The sequence below is a fragment of the Pseudorca crassidens genome, chromosome 7 (genome assembly GCF_039906515.1).
Source record: "Pseudorca crassidens isolate mPseCra1 chromosome 7, mPseCra1.hap1, whole genome shotgun sequence".
In the NCBI taxonomy this organism is placed as follows: domain Eukaryota; kingdom Metazoa; phylum Chordata; class Mammalia; order Artiodactyla; family Delphinidae; genus Pseudorca; species Pseudorca crassidens.
The window spans coordinates 70169070-70184682 of record NC_090302.1 but is presented as its reverse complement, the minus strand read 5'-3'; the positions used below and the strand labels follow the sequence as shown (position 1 = coordinate 70184682).

The 15613-nt window shown below is 39.8% G+C and overlaps 1 protein-coding gene and 2 pseudogenes across 1 annotated transcript in view; 2 read left to right on the top strand and 1 right to left on the bottom strand.

Moving 5' to 3' along the window:
- IFNE (interferon epsilon) overlaps window positions 1-4327 on the top strand; it is a 45273-nt gene extending 40946 nt beyond the window's left edge. Inside the window, exons 6-7 of the transcript XR_010945046.1 lie at window positions 1032-1085; window positions 1576-4327. The gene's annotated coding sequence lies outside the window, so the exon portion shown is untranslated. The remainder of the gene's footprint in view (window positions 1-1031; window positions 1086-1575) is intronic.
- A 132-nt stretch (window positions 4328-4459) lies between these two features.
- LOC137227075 (interferon alpha-13-like) lies at window positions 4460-4954 on the bottom strand (annotated as a pseudogene).
- A 196-nt stretch (window positions 4955-5150) lies between these two features.
- LOC137227894 (NADH dehydrogenase [ubiquinone] 1 alpha subcomplex subunit 1 pseudogene) overlaps window positions 5151-15613 on the top strand; it is a 30338-nt pseudogene continuing 19875 nt past the window's right edge.

Sequence of the window (15613 nt, the reverse complement as noted above, 5' to 3'; positions counted from 1 at the left end):
AAAAGCTATTGAATTTTAATTTAACTTTATAACTAAGTTTTCAAAGTGATTTTAATGTAATATATTTACTTATATAAGTAGGAATGTATCAAATTATATATTCAAATAAAATTTAGATACCTTATAATAATACCAGTGTACAGACATACTTAAAAATCATTCAAAGCTGCTCAAAATCATAGCAAAACTAAATTATTTCTTTAATATTTATTTTTAGGTACTTAACTTTTAATTTTGCTTCATATCAGAAAATAATTTTTAATTACACTGACTGCTAGATATTCATCTAGGTATTGTGAACATTTTTTTCTGTTTATCACTTGTCATAATTATGGATGTGTTGAACAACTTTAGTAGAATTAAATAATGAAATATCATATTTTTTGTATTTTACTTACAAATACAATTTACGACTTATATTTAATTTCCCGATCCCAAATCACGCTGACCCTCAAACATAAGCAACATCCACAAGACAGCTAGTGGCTGCTCGTAAGTATGTAAAGGCCACCTCTCACAATATGACTTTGAGATCAAGAAAATGATGGCGAGAAAGTCCTCCAATGAACCATCAAGTCACCTTAGGTCGTAACACTGATTTGTATACAGTGTGTTTACCTTCCCTGAAGTCAATGTCAATACTTCTCTTATGTATGATACACACAAAAATATCCCAAAGACAAAAATGAATACAAAGGAATAAGGTTTTGTAGTATCTGGTTGAGTTTTGGAGTGCCACAAACCATTGTAATAGCAAGATTTTCATACTCCTAAAAACTATGTTTGCACCCATGGAAACAGTATCATCCCCAGTGAGAAAGCATGATTTAGCAATCATCACCAATTTGAATCTTTCTCTGTATTTTTGCATTAAATTTCAAATTTCCCAAAGACTGTCAAAGGTTCCAATCCAAGTCTATTCAAACAAAAGGAAACCATCTCTGTAATTAATTGAGAACTGGATAAATATTGATTGGTATCATGGAAAGAATTAACTTTCAACTCTGATCATGAATTCTTTTATTTTGCAGTGGATGTTCTGTGACCTCAGCCCTCTCCAATTCCGATCTTTCAATAAATAATAGGTATGTGACCATCTTTGGCAAATCAGCTCTGTAAAACTGAACTCTGTCATATTCTCTGTGGTATCCTCGGCACCAGGCCCACTGTAATCACGCAACAGGTACTTTTAACTAAAGCAGTTTCTCAGATGTTCTCCTTCCACTGGAAGGCAGTTACGAATGACCAAGCTATTTTCCTTTATCACGGTCATATTTGCTGGGATTATAATAGACAGTGGCTGGTATTCCCACTCTATTCCTACTGGTATCAGTCATGCCTACTGAGTTTGTTGCTAAAACCACTAGGATTCTCTTTCCTTCAAGGTGCATATGGCTCTGGGGATTCAAGTTGTAAGAGCAGGACAATTTTCAGCCTTTGCCCGGCACTCTATTAAACTCAGGAGGATGATCTCGTCTCTAATTTGTCCTCTACTAGGTCATGATAGAAAAGAACTAGCCTAGTGTCACATACAGAGCCACATATCTGAACTCAAAGTCTCCCTGATTCACACAGGTCACAGCAACCAGACAATTAACCACGTTACTCTTCGGTGGGTCTTTACGGATGTGGCAATGACTACCTATATCCTGAGATTCTTTGGAGACTCCTCACAAAGACTGATGAATGATCATTTTCATCCTGTATCTTCATTCCCTTCCATGGGACAATAGGCTCCATTCCTGATTTATTTCCAAAAGTTGACACATAATAATTAAAGCATTACTGCAGGTCGAAAATCAAGAGTTTGGATTCTGAGTCCTTGGCCTACACTTTTGGCCAGATAAATTGCTCATTCTTCTTTATTTACTCAGCATGAATATATTCTCTCTTCCAGATGCCAAGCATGTAGCTTTCAATGACCTTTCTGGTTTGAATATTTCAGTCCCCACAAAATTATTAGTTTGAAGTCCTAACCCCAAAGTGATTGTATCAGGTGGCGGACCCTTTGGGACTTTATTAGGGTGTGGGGATGGAGGCCTCACAAATGGAATTATAGAAGAGGTCTTGATAAATGCCTCCCTCTCCTGCCCTGTGATGAAACAAGGAGAACTCTGCAGTGTGAGACCTGAAGCAGGCTCTTACCAGAACTGGACCACGTGGGCACCCAGATCTTAGATTTCCAAACTCTAGAACTGTGAGCAGTACATTTCTGCTCTTTAGAAACTACCCAGTCTATGCTATTTTGTTGAAGAAGCCCAAATATTAATACATGACCTGATCTAGTATCCTCGGAATACCTCCCAGAAGTCTTTAAAATACCTAAAGCGAGAGACACCATCTTACCCAACCCCGTTTCCTAGACAGCTAGTCCAGTCCTTGTCATTTCAGGAGCTCGATCCATACTCATGATGATAATAATAATAGGAGAAGAAATAATACCAACATATATTAGATAGATATGATGTGAGAGGACAATAATCTACAGAGAATTTGTAAATTCTTCATGGTTCTACAAGGAAAGTGATAATGGAATATTGTGTGAGATATTTTTTGAAGATCGTCTGCAGGAATGTTTTCTTCAAGTTTGTATTTCCAGTATTTAGAAGATCAGGATGAGAATCACAGGCTTGGACACAAATGGAAGACTCGCTCTCCACTTTTTCTTCAGTTATCCTCAAGTACTTGCAAGGAGCTTCCTGATCATACTTTTCTTGTCTCCCTCAGGAAATAAGGAAACAACTTGTAATGTGTCTACACTTGTGGATATTTTCCTTGTAGGCTATGCCTTTGGGCATCAACTTGAATGCTTCTTTCAAATAGTCTATGATGCTGTGAACTCTGAGTGACATCCGTGTTATCTTCTCCAAGCTGAACTTGTGGAATAAGAATTTGAGTCTGATTGCAGTTTTTTTTTCCCTTCTCTTTATTCCAGCCAATGAACAATAAAAATACATGAAATCATAATATCACTAAGTCTGAGAATAAACATCAAAACTTGACTGTTTTATTTCTTTTAAGGCAGAACTAGGGGATGAGATTTTTTTATTTTTTTATTTATATAAAAAAACTTTTTATTTTATATTGGAGTATATTTGATTAACAATGCTGTGCTAGCCTCAGGTGTACAGCAAAGTGATTCAGCCACACACATACATGCGTCCATTCTTTCTCAAACTCTCCTCCCATCTAGGTTGCCACATAATATTGAGCAGAGTACATACACAGTATGTTCCTGTTGGCCTCCATCCCAAATATGGCAGTGTGTACATGTTAATCCCAAACTCCCCAACTATCCCTCCCCCTCCCTCTTCCCCCCAGGTAACCATAAGTTTGTCTCTGAGTCTGTGAGTCTGTTTCTGTTTTGTAAGTAAGTTCATTTGTATATCATTCTTGTTTAGATTCCCCATACAAGAGATATCATATATTTCTCTTTCTCTGAGGGTCAGATTTTTTTTATACATCTTTATTGGAGTATAATTGCTTTACAATGTTGTGTTAGTTTATGCTGTACAACAAAGTGAATCAGCTATATGTATACATATATCCCCATATCCCCTCCCTCTTGTGCTTCCCTCCCACCCAGATTGTTTCTTAATGAAGTGTGTGCAAGCAAGAACATTACTTGTTCCCCTCCACCCCACCCAGAACTTCATTAGGACAAATAGTGGAAAGACGAAAAGTGGACTTATGCACTGAACTTGTTTCCTTGACCATTAATCATCCAGTAGTTTCCCAACTTCTTTGCAATTAGTTTCCCACGAGGATAAATCCAGGCCATGTAATATGAGCAGAAGAAGTGCTCTTGCCTTTTATAGCCCTGGCCCTTGAAAACATCCCATGTGATCCACCAGACTTTTTACCTTTACCACCGAGTGGAGTAGACTCAAGTACTACAGGCAAATTTGGAGTCACCTGTTGATGATGGAAAAATCCTCAAAACAGGGGGTACCCATGTCTCCGAATCACTCTTTGGAGGAGAGCAAACCAGAACATCCATGTGATCAGGAATGCCTGCACTGTGCTCTTATACCAGGGAAACATAACATTCTATTATGATCAAATTCCTGACAGCTTTCTGTTTACCTGTTACAGCAGCCAGCATTAAGTTAACTGACAAATATCTCTAACACCACACTATCTGAAAAACCTTTCTATAAAAAAAGAAACTTCATATGTTGAAAATAGAAAATACCAGCCCAAAACTTAAAGTGATCTTTTAAATTACATTATGAAATTATACAAGAAATAATGTGTATAATGTACAATTATTTATACAAGAAAAAATGTCTACACATTTTTTTAAAATCAAGTTTTTCATTTCAGACATTTTTCAACTTGTGGAGAAACGTAAGTTGAGATTGCTTTGGAGCACTCAGCAAACACTAATGTAATTGAATTAAAAAGTGTCACAAGTATAAAAAATATTCTGTATTTGTTGACATTTCTTTGAGAATTCTTACATGAGGGAAAGGCACTTTTCAATTTCCACTCTGACAACCTCCCGGGCACAGGGGCTGTATTCCTTTGCCTTCAGGTAGACATGGATTCCATGGAAATACTTCCGGACAGCAAGTCCCAAATCAGGACAATCCAGATTGTCTTCTTCCATCTGCTTTAGTCAGTCCAGCCTCTCTGATCAAGGCTAGGGAAGGGTTTATCGAGGAGGGTGTTGTTCCAAGCAGCACGGCTGTCCTCTGTGTTTAAGAGTTGGAGGATCTGCTTGAGCATCAGATAGTGGTAACAGGAGCCTTGAATCATCTGGATTTGAGTGATACTCTCTTTAAACTTTTTAAATTCGCCAAGCAAATTTGAAGTCGGCTCTGTCCTTTAGGGACCACTGAGAGGGGATCCTTTGCATCTGTTCCAACTGTTGGAAGACTTCCTTGTTGTCCTGACTATGGCTCCTAGGCAAGTTCCAGCCAAGAGAGCAAGCAGGGATGGAGCAGAGCATCACCCTGCTACTAGCAAAAGAACTGGGCCATTGAGAATTTGAGTGATTCACTAGACGGCCGCCAGGGGGCGCGCGGGAACCTCTAAACAATTAGCAGGAAGGTTCCTTCCCGCTAAACAATTAGCTGGAAGGTTCCTTCCCTGGAACTGTGGACAGCGTCCTTCCCTAGGCGGCCGGTAGAGGGCGCAGGGTTTATTTGGGAAACGCCGACTATTGAGTTTGCTGTCTGCAGCTGTCTCCTGCAGCTCGAGAGACAGGGCGAAACGTAGTCACTGAGGCTACTTTAATAATCAGCATAGTGCGCGAAAAACCTTCGTTTTCTCGGTGCTGAGTGTTGAAGAGGAAGCCTTGTCGCGGCCTCGCCAGAGACATTTTTGTCTGGTTGGGAACCGGAACCTTGCATTTTCGGGGCTTCCCCTGAGTTTTGCGCTTTATTTTCTCACAGAAACTTGAGCGAGGCAATTTTGGGGGAAAGAAGCCGTTTTCCGAGCGGTCTGAGGTGGGGAATCAGAGCGATTCCCAGCCTCAGAGAAAGGGGAGCCGATTTTTCAGATTGGGGCTCGTTTCTGGCGCGAGACAGCGAAGGCCCAGAGAAAGGGGAACGCGGCGGCGGCGATGGGACGACAGGACGGTGTTGGGGACGCCCTGAGGGGTGAGTCGGAGCGCGGCCACCACCGGGGCCGAGGACGCGGGAGCTGAGCGCCCCTGTAGATGCTCTGGGACTTTCAAGGGTCTTTCAAGGATACAGCGTTAAAGTGAGGGAGAAAGTATTGAATATCTGAAAAGTAGGAATATTAAAAAACACAGCATTTTACTTTTTATATTTTAAAATTAATGTTATATTTAAATTAATTCATATTATATTTAATTTAAATTAAATATTTTAAATGTTTCATGCTTTTACAATATATTTATATTAAAATATTTTAAATAGTAAGCATAGAATATTAAAATATATTTTAATATTAAAACGTGGGTTATTAAACTTTATTTAAACTATATTTTCGTTATACTAAAACAAGTATTTAATATAGTTTTAGTTTTCTATATTTAATGGAAGCAAAATCAATGATATTTTCAAGATTACTTCTTCACTTGTTTGTAATTGAGGGAATTACCATGTTTGACAATTTCTAATGACCCCGTGATAGTCTTAACTGATTTGTTGTTTTTTTTTAAAAGAAGATGTTGGGGGTAGGAGTTTATTAATTAATTTATTTATTTTTGCTGTGTTGCGTCTTCGTTTCTGTGCGAGGGCTTTCTCTAGTTGTGGCAAGCAGGGGCCACTCTTCGTCGCGGTGCGCGGGCCTCTCACTGTCGCGGCCTCTCTTGTTGCGGAGCACAGGCTCCAGATGCGCAGGCTCAGCGGCCATGGCTCACGGGCCTAGTTGCTCCGCGGCATGTGGGATCCTCCTAGACCAGGGCTCAAACCCGTGTCTCCTGCATTGGCAGGCAGATTCTTAACCACTGCGCCACCAGGCAAGCCCCTTAACTGATTTTTAACTCATGTTCCTGAAATGTCTTTCCCAGGAGCTCACTTTGACTATATGGTTAGAAAGAAGAGTTGCTGTGTACAAGCAACTGAGGACATTTAGCAGGTCAGACTTTTTCATTTTCTTTAGCAAGAATTTTATAAACTAAATGGAATTTGCCCAAATTTCAGTTGCATCATGAAGGCTTACTTTGTAAGACTTTCAGGGACCTGCAAATGAAGGGTGATTTCATTTGTTTATTTAAATTTAAAATTTTGGTATTTTGTTCCTCGTGCATGTTTTGGTATTACTTTTCATTTTAAAATATTACATTGAAACATTCTTTATCTTGATGACTTAGATTTGGTGCCTCTTTAACATTCCGTGTTTAAGGGAAGTACTAGCTTACTTTACCCTAACACTGACCCAGGAAATAGCTTTTGAATTAGAGTATTGTGCTGTTCCATGGCTGAAAATCTAGGACTGTTTCATTTCTCATCACCCTCTCATCCATAAATATATTTCTTACCATTTTCCTGGTCTCTACAATATTTTAATGTCTTTTTTTTAAGGAAGAAAAAAACCCTTTTACTGCCTTCATCTGATTTCCTCTCCCCCCACCCCCTTGCCTATGGTAACCACAAATCTGATCTCTTTTTTTAATAGGGTTTTTTTTAAAAACATCTTTATTGGAGTATAATTGCTTTACAATGGTGTGTTAGTTTCTGCTTTATAACAAAGTGAATCAGCTATACATAGACATATATCCCCATATCTCCTCCCTCTTGCATCTCCCTCCCACCCTCCCTATCCCACCCCTTTAGGTGGTCACAAAGCACCGACCTGATCTCCCTGTGCTATGTGGCTGCTTCCCACTAGCTATCTATTTTACATTTGGTAGTGTATATATGTCCATGCCACTCTCTCGCTTTGTCACAGCTTACCCTTCCCCCTCCCCATGTCCTCAAGTCCATTCTCTACGTCTGCGTCTTTATTCCTGTTCTGCCCCTAGGTTCTTCAGAAGCATTTTTTTTTTTTTAGATTCCATATATATGTGTTAACATACAGTATTTGCTTTTCTCTTTCTGACTTACTTCACTCTGTATGACAGACGCTAGGTCCATCCACCTCACTACAAATAACTCAATTTCGTTTCTTTTATGGCTGAGTAATATTCCACTGTATATATGTGCCACATCTTCTTTATCCATTCATCTGTCGATGGACACTTAGGTTGCTTCCATGTCCTGGCTATTGTAAACAGTGCTGCAGTGAACATTGTGGTACATGACTCTTTTTGAATTATGGTTTTCTCAGGGTATATGCCCAGTAGTGGGATTGCTGGGTCATATGGTAGTTCTGTTTTTACTTTTTTAAGGAATCTCCATAGTGACTGTATCAATTTACATTCCCACCAACAGTGCAAGAGGGTTCCCTTTTCTCCACACCCTCTCCAGCATTTATTGTTTGTAGATTTTTTGATGCTGTCCATTCTGACCCATGTGAGGTGATACCTCATTGTAGTTTTGACTTGCATTTCTCTAATAATTAGTGATGTTGAGCATCCTTTCATGTATTTGTTGGCAATCTGTATATCTGCTTTGGAGAAATGTCTATTTAGGTCTTCTGCCCATTTTTGGATTCGGTTGTTTGCTTTTTTGATACTGAGCTGCATGAGCTGATTGTATATTTTGTAGATTAATCCTTTGTCAGTTGCTTCATTTGCAAATATTTTCTCCCATTCTGAGGGTTGTCCTTTTGTCTTGTTTATGATTTCCTTTGCTGTGCAAAAGCTTTTAAGTTTCATTAGGTCCCATTTGTTTATTTTTGATGTTATTTCCCTTTCTCTAGGAGATGGGTCAAAAGCATCTTGCTGTGATTTATGTCATAGAGTGTTCTGCCTATGTTTTCCTCTAAGAGTTTGATAGTGTCTGGCCTTACATTTAGGTCTTTAATCCATTTTGAGTTTATTTTTGTGTATGGTGTTACGGAGTGTTCTAATTTCATTCTTTTGCATGTTGCTGTCCAGTTTTCCCAGCACCACTTATTAAAGTGGCTGTCTTTTCTCCATTGTATATTCTTGCCTTCTTTATCAAAGATAAGGTGACCATATGTGTGTGGGTTTATTTCCGGGCTTTCTATCCTGTTCCATTGATCTATATTTCTGTTTTTGTGCCAGTACCATACTGTCTTGATTACTGTAGCTTTGTAGTATAGTCTGAAATCAGGGAGCCTGATTCCTCCAGCTCCATTTTTCTTTCTCAAGATTGCTTTGGCTCTTCGGGGTCTTTTGTGTTTCCATACAAATTGTGAAATTTTTTGTTCTAGTTCTGTGAAAAATGCCATTGGTAGTTTGATAGGGGTTGCATTGAATCTGTACATTGCTTTGGGTAGTATAGTCATTTTCACAATGTTGATTCTTCCAATCCAAGAACATGGTATATCTTTCCATATGTTTGTATCATCTTTAATTTCTTTCATCAGTGTCTGATAGTTTTCTGCATACAGGTCTTTTGTCTCCTTAGAAAGGTTTATTCCTAGGTATTTTATTCTTTTTGTTCCAGTGGAAAATGGGAGTGTTTCCTTAATTTCTCTTTCAGATTTTTCACCATTAGTGTATAGGATTGCAAGAGATTTCTGTGCATTAATTTTGTATCCTGCAACTTTACCAAATTCATTGATTAGCTCTAGTACTTTTCTGGTAGCATCTTTAGGATTCTCTCTATATAGTATCACGTCATCTGCAAACAGTGACAGTTTTACTTCTTCTTTTCCAAATTGGATTCCTTTTCTTTCTTTTTCTTCTCTGATTTCTGTGGCTAAAACTTCCAAAGCTATGTTGAATAATAGTGGTGAGAGTGGGCAACCTTGTCTTGTTCCTGATATTAGAGGATATGGTTTCAGTTTTTCACCATTGAGGACGATGTTGGCTGTGGGTTTGTCATCTATGGCCTTTATTATGTTGAGGTAAGTTCCCTCTATGCCTACTTTTTTGGAGTGTTTTCATCATAATTGGGTGTTGAATTTTGTCGAAAGCTTTTTCTGCATCTGTTGAGATGATCATGTAGTTTTTATCCTTCAATTTGTTAATATGGTTTATTGCAATTGATTGATTTGCATATATTGAAGAATCCTTGCATTCCTGGGGTAAATCCCACTTGGGCATGGTGTATGATCCTTTTAATGTGCTGTTGGATTCTCTTTGCTAGTATTTTGTTGAGAATATTTGCGTCTATGTTCATCAGTGATATTAGCCTGTAGTTTTCTTTTTTTGTGACATCTTTGTCTGGTTTTGGTATCAGGGAGATGGTGGCCTTGTAGAATGAGTTTGGGAGTGTTCCTCCCTCTGCTATGTTTTGGAAGAGTTTGGGAAGGATAGGTGTTAGCTCTTCTCTAAATGTTTGATAGAATTCGCCTGTGAAACTCTCTGGTACTGGGCTTTTGTTTGTTGGAAGATTTTAAATCACAGTTTCAATTTCAGTGCTTGTGATTGGTCTGTTCATATTTTCTATTTTTTCCTGGTTCAGTCTTGGAAGGTTGTGCTTTTCTAAGAATTTGTCCATTTCTTCCAGGTTGTCCATTTTTTGGGCATATAGTTGCTTGTAGTAATCAATCATGATCTTTTGTATTTCTGCAGTGTCAGTTGTTACGTCTCCTTTTTCATTTCTAATTCTATTGATTTGAGTCTTTTCCCTTTTTTTTCTTGATGAGTCTGGCTAATGGTTTATCAATTTTGTTTATCTTCTCAAAGAACCAGGTTTTAGTTTTATTTACCTTTGCTATTATTTTCTTCATTTATTTCTGAACTGATCTTTGTGATTTCTTTCCTTCTGCTAACTTTGGGGTTTTTTTTTGCTCTTCCTTCTCTAATTGCTTTAGGTGTAAGGTTAGGTTGTTTATTTGAGATTTTTCTTGTTCCTTGAGGTAGGATTGTATTGCTGTAATTTCCCTTTTTGAACTGCTTTTGCTGCATCCCATTGGTTTTGGGTCATCATGTTTTCATTGTCATTTGTTTCTAGGTATTTTTTGATTTCCTCTTTGATTTCTTCAGTGATCTCTTGGTTATTTAGTAGTGTATTGTTTAGCCTCCTTGTGTTTGTATATTTTACAGTTTTTTTTCCTGTAATTGATATCTAGTCTTATGCTGTTGTGGTCGGAAAAGATACTTGATGTGATTTCAATTTTTTAAAATTTACCAAGGCTTGATTTGTGACCGAAGATATGACCTATCCTGGAAAATGTTCCATGAGCAATTGAGAAGAAAGTGTATTCTGTTTTTCTGGGTTGCAATGTCCTGTAAATATCAACTAAGTTCATCTTGTTTAATGTGTCATTTAAAGCTTCTGTTTCCTTATTTACTTTCATTTTGGATGATCTGTCCATTGGTGAAAGTGGGGTGTTAAAGTCTCCTACTATGATTGTGTTACTGTTGATTTCCCCTTTTATGGCTGTTAACATTTGCCTTATGTATTGAGGTGCTCCTATGTTGGGTGCATTAATATTTACAATTGTTATATCTTCTTGAATCGATCCCTTGATCATTATGTAGTGTCCTTCTTTGTCTCTTCTAATAGTCTTTTTTTAAACTAAAGTCTGTTTTGTCTGATATGAGAATTGCTACTCCAGCTTTCTTTTGATTTCCATTTACATGGAATATCTTTTTCCATCCCCTCACTTTCAGTCTGTATGTGTCCCTAGGTCTGAAGTGGGTCTCTTGTAGACAGCATATATATGGGTCTTGTTCTTATATCCATTCAGCCTGTCTGTGTGTTTTGGTTGGAGCATTTAATCCATTTACATTTAAGGTAATTATCGATATGTATGTTCTTACTACCATTTTTAAAATTGTTTTTGGTTTGTTATTGTGGTCTTTTCCTTCTCTGTGTTTCCTGCCTAAAGAAGTTCCTTTAGCATTTGTTGTAAAGCTGGTTTGGTGGTGCTGAATTCTCTCAGCTTTTGCTTGTCTGTAAAGGTTTTAATTTCTACGTCGAATCTGAATGAGATCCTTGCTGGGTAGAGTAATCTTTGTTGTAGGTTTTTCCTTTTCATCACTTTAAATATGTCCTGCCACACCCTTCTGGCTTGCAGAGTTTCTGAAAGATCAGCTGTTAACCTTATGGGGATTCCCTTATATGTTATTTGTTGCTTTTCCTTTGCTGCTTTTAATATTTTTTCTTTAATATTTAATTTTTGATAGTTTGATTAATATGTGTCTTGGCGTGTTTCTCCTTGGATTTATCCTGTATGGGACTCTCTGTGCCTCCTGGGCCTGATTGACTATTTTCTTTCTCCTATTAGGGAAGTTTTCAACTATAATCTTTTCAAATATTTTCTCAGTCCCTTTCTTTTACTCTTCTTCTTCTGGGACCCCTATAATTCTAATGTTGGTGCATTTAATGTTGTCCCAGCAGTCTCTGAGACTGTCCTCAATTCTTTTCATTCTTTTTTCTTTATTCTGCTCTGCGGTAGTTGTTTCCATTATTTTGTCTTCCAGGTCACTTATCCGTTCTTCTGTCTCAGTTATTCTGCTATTGAGTCCTTGTAGAAAATTTTAAATTTCATTTATTGTGTTGTTCATCATTGTTTGTTTGCTCTTTAGTTCTTCTAGCTCTTATTAAACGTTTCTTGTGTTTTCTCCATTCTATTTCCAAGATTTTGGATCATCTTTACTATCATTATCTGAATTCTTTTTCAGGTAGACTGCCTATTTCCTCTTCATTTGTTTGATCTGGTGGATTTTTACCTTTCTCCTTCATCTGCTGTGTATTTCTCTGTCTTCTCATTTTGCTTAACTTACTGTGTTTGGGGTCTCCTTTTCACAGGCTGCAGGTTTGTAGTTCCAGTTGTTTTGGGGGTCTGCCCCCAGTGGGTGAGGTTGGTTCAGTATGTTGTGTAGGCTTCCTGGTGGAGGGTACTAGTGCCTGTGTTCTGGTGCATGAGGTTGGATCTCGTGTTTCTTGTAGGCAGGACTGCATCCGGTGGTGTGTTTTGGGTATCTGTGAACTTATTATGATTTTAGGCAGCCTCTCTGCTAATGGGTGTGGTTGTGTTCCTGTCTTGCTAGTTGTTTAGCATGGGGTGTCCTGCACTGGAGCTTGCTGGTCATTGAGTGGAGCTGGGTCTTAGCGTTGAGACGGATATCTCTCGGAGAGCTCTTGCTGACTGATATTACATGTGGCCAGGAGGTCTCTAGTGGTCCAATGTCCTGAATTCGGCTCTCCCACCTCAGAGACTCAGGCCTGACACCCGGCCAGAGCGCCAAGACCCTGTCAGCCACTGCTCAGAAGAAAAGGGAGAAAAGAAAAAGAAAGAAAGAAAGAAAAAATAATAAAATAAATAAAGTTATTAAAATAAACAAATTTTAAAAAGTAATAAAAGAAGAGAGCAACTAAACCAATAAACAAATCCACCAATGATAATAAGCGCTAAAAACTATGCTAAAAAATAATTGACAGACAGAACCCTAGGACAAATGTTAAAAGCAAATGTATACAGACAAAATCACACAAAGAAGTATACACATTCACAAAAAGAGAAAAAGGAAAAAAATATATATATATATTAAAAAAAGGAAGAGCACAACTAAATCAATAAGCAAATCTACCAATGATAATAAGCTGTAAATACTAAACTAAGATAAACATTAAAGTAGAAACAAATTAGACACAGAAAGGAAACCCCATTTCTACAGTTGCTCCCAAAGTCTACCACCTCAGTTTTGGGGTGATTTGTTGTTTATTCAGGTATTCCACAGATGCAGGGTACATCAAGTTGATTGTGTAGATTTAATCCACTGCTCCTGAGGCTGCTGGGAAAAAATTTCCCTTTCCCTTCTTTGTTCGCACAGCTCCTGGGGTTCAGCTTTGGATTTGGCCCCACCTCTGTGTGTAGGTTGCCCTCTGGCATCTGTTCTTTACCCGGACAGGAGGGGGTTAAAGGAACAGCTGATTTGGGGGCTCTGGCTCACTCAGGCCAAGGGGAGAGAGAGGTACGGAATGTGGGGCAAGCCTGCTGCGGCAGAGGCTGGCATGATGGTGCAACAGCCTGAGGTGCACCATGTCTTCTCCTGGGGAAGTTGTCCCTGGATCCCGGGACCCTGGCAGTGGCGGGCTGCACAGACTCCCGGGAGGGGAGGTGTGGATAGTGACCTGCGCTTGCACACAGGCTTCTTGGTGGCGGCAGCAGCAGCATTAGCATTTCATGCCCGTCTCTGGTGTCCATGCTGATAGCCACAGCTCATGCCCATCTCTGGAGCTTGTTTAGGCAGTGCGCTGAATCCCCTGTCCTCACGCACCCTGAAACAGTTGTCTCTTGACTCTTAGGCAGATCCAGACTTTTTCCTGGACTCCCTCCTTGCTAGCTGTGGCACACTAGCCCCCTTCAGTCTGTGTTCACGCAGCCAACCCTAGTCCTCTCCCTGGGATCCCATCTCCGTACCCTGAGCCTCAGCTCCCAGCCCCCACCTGCCCCGGTGGTTGTGCAGACAAGCCTCTCAGGCTGGTGAGTGCTGGTCAGCACCAATCCTCTGTGCGGGAATCTCTCCACTTTGCCCTCTGCACGCCTGTTGCTGCGCTGTCCTCTGTGGCTCCAAAGCTTCCCCTCTGCCCACCCGTGCCCCCCGGCTCCGCAAGTGAAGCGACTTCCTAGTGTGTGGAAACTCTTCCTCCTCCACAGCTCCCTCCCAGAGGTGCAGGTGCTGTCCTTATTCTTTTTTCTCTGTTTTTACACTTTTCTTTTGCCCTACCCAGGTACGTGGGGAGTTTCTTGCCTTTTGGGAAGTCTGAGGTCTTCTGCCAGCGTTCAGTAGGTGTTCTGTAGGAGTTGTTCCACATGTAGATGTATTTTTTGATATATTCGTGGGGAGGAAGGTGATCTTACTCCTCTGCCATCTTGAAGGTCCTCTCTCTATTTGTTTGTTTTTAAAGTATAATTTAATCTGTTTCTTTTTTTTTTTTTTGTGGTATGCGGGCTTCTCACTGTTGTGGCCTCTCCTGTTGCAGAGCACAGGCTCCAGACGCGCAGGCTCAGCGGCCATGGCCCACAGGCCCAGTCACTCCGCGGCACGTGGGATCTTCCCAGACTGGGGCACAAACCCGTGTCCCCTGCATCGGCAGGCGGGCTCTCAACCACTGCGCCACCAGGGAAGCCCTAATCTGTTTCTTAAACATTAACATCAAAGGTGGTCTGAAACAAAATCAAGATGAGGAAAAGGACTATTTATCTCATTTATACTATTCACAGAGCAGTGAATAGTATTTTTTGGTCAGAAAACTTTCTTAGATGCTGGTTGTCTCCAAAGAGCTTCAGGTGCTGTAGGATTTCTCTCCTTAATGTACCAGGTACTGCTCTAAGGGTGGAAACGTGGGCTCTGCTCCTTTACAGTTCCACAGGCAATCCCTCAACTACAGTTTGCATTTGGGGGCCTCAAGATGCAGACCCCTGACAGTGTTAAGGGACCTGTAGTCAGAGCTTCTCTTGGCTGGGCCAAGGGTGGACTATACAGGTTACTATTTGTTATATTAATACAAAAGGCTGCTATCATTCAGTCTGTTCAAATTCTCAGCCTGTAATTTGCAGGTTATATCAGCTGGAGCTTTTCTCTTTAACTTATGCTTTCTCAGAGAAAGCATGTCTAATGGTTTTTTAAATTCAACTTCAGCATTTGCAGGCTCGAGAAACTAAAGTGAAATATATTATAGAATCATGGAATTTAAACTTCAACAAATAAGTAGTGAATATGTCTTCCATTTGTTGGTACTGTGGTGGGTGCCAGGTACAATGAAAAGAGTAGATGCATTGCCTGCTGTCACAGAGCTTGCAGTCTGGTGGGGATATGGGTAACTAGGCATTCAATTAAAGCAATGCTAATGCTGTGACAGGGAAAGTACAGGTTCTTGGGAGTATGTGGGCTTGCATGGATCAGGGAAAGCTTCTGCAAGAGCAGTTGGTAAGCTGGCATCCCAGGGGTCTGCAGGAGTTTGCCAGGTAATTGCATCATGGTCAATTTTGGACATGTTGTGGAGAGATAGTCTAGGGAAGCAGGTAGATATAAGGGTTTGGAGCTAATGACATTTGTTTGGAGATGTGACCCTAGGGAAAGACATGCATATGGAGGTCACAGTCATAGAGAGGACATTTGGAACTATTTGGGAGGTTGAGAGTGTATGTGCAGAGAGGATGAAGTTTG